At 40.4% G+C, this 5,212-nt stretch overlaps 1 long non-coding RNA gene across 1 annotated transcript; it reads left to right on the top strand.

Moving 5' to 3' along the window:
• The first annotated feature begins 523 nt into the window (after nt 1-523).
• Nucleotides 524-4,505, top strand: LOC132958571 (uncharacterized). Its single transcript, XR_009666799.1, has 2 exons — nt 524-1,402; nt 2,024-4,505. It is a non-coding gene; the product is annotated as an uncharacterized LOC132958571 (long non-coding RNA).
• Nucleotides 4,506-5,212: the final 707 nt, after the last annotated feature.

Raw genomic sequence — 5,212 nt, forward strand, 5'->3', positions numbered from 1 at the left:
CAGTTGGGCCGTTTTTCCATGCATTTAAGGAGAGCCGTAAATACAACAGATGAGCATGTGTCTGCCAGGGGGGATTCTGAGTGTCCAGTAGTTTGTCAATCTTAGATAGAGATCTTTAACCCTTAAAATGCTGCATTGAAAATCATTATCTCAAAATTAGCATCACAACTAGGGCCCAACCGATATGAGATTTTTTGGGGCTGATACCGATATATCGGCCGATATCTTTCTTAGATCCATGAATTAGATAGATGTAAATTTGCAGATGTATTGCGTTGATCCCTCAAATGCTGCGATCAAAGGTATGTGGCTATAACGAAAGATGCATGTACATGTCACTGCTTGACACTCTGTAGTGATGATGCTTGTTGTACTCCATATAGCGCCCTCTGCTGGTGAAAGAGAACTACTAGTGCAATACAATAAAAGTCAAATGAAATGCTATTTGACTGGTGAAAAAAATCCAGTAATATCGGCGCGTATCTGTGTTAAAATTGGCCGATACAATAATCACTGGATATGTTAATATCGGCCGATATTATCGGCTAAATGATTAATCGTCGGTCTCTAATCACAACTCTGACTCAGTTCGTTAACGTGACCTACTTTTAGGCCACTTCTTTATGGCCAGTCCCCGTGTCGCCCCCTGGCGCTACAGCTGTGAGTGATCGCTGGCCTCAATGAAGATGCCCTTGGTTACATATAAGTGGCACTTCTACTTTTATAGACATATTTTGGTATTTAAAAAAATATGACAAACCCACTTTTTTCAGGTGTAATTTAGGAAAATAAACCCCGTCTTATATTCTGAAGAATAAGGTAATCCAACACTTTACTTCTTGGTTATATGAAAGGCAAAGACTTTGATTTAATAAATGTAAGGGTCCCAATTGGACCATGTACCTACCCTTAGAACATTGCCTCTTTTTGACCAGCTGAGGTCTCTAAAATTGTGTGCAGCTGTCAAGATGCCTATGCAGTGTCTTCTACGTTCAACTTTAATTTGCAAGAGAATGCAAATGAATGAACATCTTGAGGTTTCTCAGCTGAATGAGCAACAGTATCGAATAACTTTGAAGCCTCAGTGTTCATGGTTTAATTACATGAATACGTCTTCAAGCTGCCAAGACAAAGTTGGACAGATTTCTTGATGAAGATACTTTAGGAGCCAAAACTAGACAATGTGTGTCAGAATTGATTAATGCATGGAATTAGTCAACCAAGCCAATGTCCCTGTATTGTATAGTGTGTGTATTGAGACATAAAACTCAGCTTTTGTTGTGGTTTTTAGTGTACTATGGGCCAGATTTACTAAGCTCCCAATTAAAGAGTACTAAATTGCGTGTTCACTCCAAAAGTTTGCACGTTTGGTTGGTGGGCATTTTGCGGGTGATCTACTTTTGTACTTTCAAAATTTGTGTGAATGACAACAGGTGTAAACCTTGTGGAGGCGGTACTATTTAAGTTAGGCTTTTGCGTGTTCTACTGGTTTACATCACGGAGAGTTTGGACAGAAAGCAGGATGACTGCAAGCGCAAAATATGTATTAGTGGGAGAGGCAAATGAACGCACAATACTTTTGAGTTATAGGAGATAAATCTGAATATTACAAAGAAAATTTTGGTTATAAGAAAACATCGGAATTAAACAGGGCCTCTCTTTTCTTCCCTTAATCTTAAGAATGAAGTGTCATACACTGTGCAGGATGTGCACACTGTGTCCTCTGTGGCTCGGGCGCTCTACACTCGGGCCGTTGTTGCGCACCAGACAGCTGACCAGCGCTGTGTCTGATTGGACATAAATGCTCTGGAAAAAGGTATCGAAGACGGGAGTACAAACAGTGGTGAGGTACCCCAATCCAAGCGTCCTACAGAGTAGCAGCAGCGGGCTTTAGAGGGAGGTGACGAGTGCATAATGGAGAAGAGCGCACCGGAGGGGGCGAGCTGGGGGGGAGACGCGCGACCCGAGAAAAAGGAAATCCCAGTTTAAAATGTAATGTTGGCGAAAAGAGGGAAATAGGAAGACATAAATGTCAATGTTGAAATTCAATAGAATTCAGAGGCTGTGGATGTTCAGTTCTGTTTGGCTATATGGCAACAATAGCCTGTAGTTTAATCAGGCGTTTCTCTTCCTTAACGATTAGAATATTCAGTCAAATTAAAAAATAAATGCATGCCATTTATTTTTCTGTCATTTGAAACATGTAAACACTTGTGGGGAATAACGCGATCTTTATGCCTTCTTTTGTTGTGCCTATGTCTCCTCCTAACTACAATCACATCAGCCTGTTGTGTGTAACACTGGTCTCCTGGGTTAGCACGTTCCTTTCAAAGGTGTTAAATACAGACACCGTCACAATCACCGCAGTTTTTGTCAGGTTTGGTAAATCACAATGCGTGTACTAACTTAACTTGTTTGCATTTTCTCCTCCCAGTATTTTGCACGTTAGGGCAGAAACGCCCCATATTGCATATTCATTAAGTCAAACGTACTAAATGGTCAATGCGTGTTGTTTTGCTCATTTGAAAGACGCAATCCTCACTGCACGCCGTTAGTAGATCAGATAGCACTTTTTTTGCTGGTGGTATCAAGTTTGCACACGTTTTAAGACACGCAAACCTTTAGTAAATCTGGCCTTATGACTTATAGGTCCAGGGTTTGATATTCCAATGTGGTGTTCACACATAAACACCAAGAGAAGCCAGATGCTATAACAAGCAACACTGCATGCCTTTCATTTCCCTGTGATAGAATGTGCTGGAGCGTGGCACATGCTTCATGGATATTTCTGCTACCATAGTAATCCTCTTTGTATTTTCAGCCCTATATTTTAGCATGAGGATATTCTTATATTGGACTGCGGAGTAGAATGCCAGCTCAGTTCACCAACTGCACCAATAGCCTGCGGAATTCCCATTATGTAGGAGACATGGGGGGTCATCCTAATGTTCCCAGGGTCCTATGTGTCCAGGGTCATATGTTAACCATCATTTAAAAAGATTAATGAGGGGTTCATTTGTGTATTTATTTAAGAAAAACTCAAGGTGTCTGGTTGATTCACATGCAATTTGAGTGACAAAAGTCTGTCAAACCAGCCTGATCTCACCAATAAACTTTAAATTAGCTCTACCTTGTGAGAGTGCATTTCAAGTGCAGTAGGGTAGGGGAAAACAAAACAAAACCTCCACATACATTATTGTTTTGATCTAAATAAGAACTGAATGTTACGTGCAGAATCCGCATGATATAAGTTATGTTGAGTATGTTCGGTTTTAGCAAGTTATGAAATGTAGACATTACAGACACCACATTGTGTTGCATAATATGTTAGGTTGCACATGTTAAATTACATAGGTCACATTTCATAGGTTGCATTGTTTACCTTATGTCCATAAGTTACGTTGTACTCACCACAATTGTACATTGAATATGTTACAATTCATATTTTACGTGCACGTTATGTTGTATACAACACGTGTATATGTTACATTGCATAAGTTAAGTTGCATATTTTGTTGTGCACATTAAGTGGTATACATTGCATATGTTTCATTGCACATGTTCCATTGAATGTGTTTCATTGCATACTTTGTGTGCACGTAATGTTGCATACATCACTTTGTTTATGTTTCATTTAACATGTAATGTTATGAAGATGATGAAAAAGAAAATCAGTTGAGAACTAGGTCAGTTAAGTAACATATGTCACCAGTAAAAAAAATTAAAATAAGTCAGTGTTGACTTCCCATCTCACATGTGACTCCATCTCTGGTCCTGTGTTTGCATGACTCATCCTTGGCCACTTACTACTATACCAGCAGTCTGTATAGCTCTTCATACAACTTCCTCTAGAGGATTTATGTGTCCACCACATTTACAGATCTTTATTGACTTTGGGCAGATGTGTCTCAAAGGTAGAGTCGGTCGTCTCTCAACTAAAAGGTTGAGGATTAAATCCCCAGCTCCTGCAGTCACATGTCGATGTGTTGTTGGGAAAGACACTTTCCACTTTGCCATCAGTGTGTGAATGTGGTGAATTGGTTCGGTGTGACCTGTGATGTAAAAATCACTTTGAGTACTCAGAAAAAAACACTTTACAAGCTCAAGTCCATTTACTTTTACTTTTAATTTAACAAATTCTTCTCTGGGGCCGACACTTTATTTCTATACATCACACGCCTTTATCAAGTAAAGCTGTGGTAAGAGGCCAAGGCTGTTCCTGGCTATTTTGTGAGACCATTATGGTTCTGCCAACGTGGAGATATCAATGCCAAGACACCCCTCTTGCCCACATTTTGAAGGCGTAGGTTTTAAGAAGTATAACATCAGTTGAGATTATATTAAACCAAGGGACATTTACACAAAGCTGTGCTGAAAACTGCCTCTCCTTCTGAAAAAGTCTCCTTGATCCGTCTCATTAAGAGGATATTAAGTAGGGGAACATACGACCCTGGCAGCTTAGAGCCCTGGGAACATGGAAATGCTGCTCCGGCAATCTCCACACATGCTTTCAGATTCTGTCACATGACTCAAACACACACCGTCACCTCTTAATCTTGTGCTTTCATTTTGTTTGTGTTTTTTAAATAAAGATCTGACGGGAGGATATCAAAGGCTGCATCTGTTGTCAGTATGTTGTCGGGAGAGTTGCGACCCTTTGCTCCGTCACCTGCCCTCTCTGCTATTAATAATCCCTAATAATCCTACATACACACACACACACACATGCACACACACACACGCACACACACACACACTGTAACTGCTTACAGACAGGATTGCATGGGCTTCCCTGATAGTTCTGTGAATAAAGACACTACTGCATTTATGCAGAGTGAGCTAATACTGCACCCATTCCCAACAGCTCATTGTGTCAATGATACTTTAGTATTATAGACCTGACTGCAGGATATTTTTATTTATTTATTTTACAGGGACATTGCACATTAAAGAGCCCATATTCTGCCCTTTTTGGGGTTCATATATTTAATCTATGTACCTACTTTTGTACGTTCACAATAGATAAAGTCTGAAAAAAGTGTCTGTTTTCATGTACTGCTCCTCCTTGCTCCCTCTACACTCTGAGTCCGTCAGCTACGCTCTGCTGAGCCCACACTGTTAGACCCCACGTGGGCCAAGTCTGCTCTGATTGGTCTGCCGATCCGCTCTGTCGTTATTGGTCAGTTGCTCAGCACGCATAGATGTGCCTAAA

The sequence above is a fragment of the Labrus mixtus genome, chromosome 23, assembly GCF_963584025.1.
Source record: "Labrus mixtus chromosome 23, fLabMix1.1, whole genome shotgun sequence".
NCBI classification, from domain to species: Eukaryota; Metazoa; Chordata; class Actinopteri; order Labriformes; family Labridae; genus Labrus; species Labrus mixtus.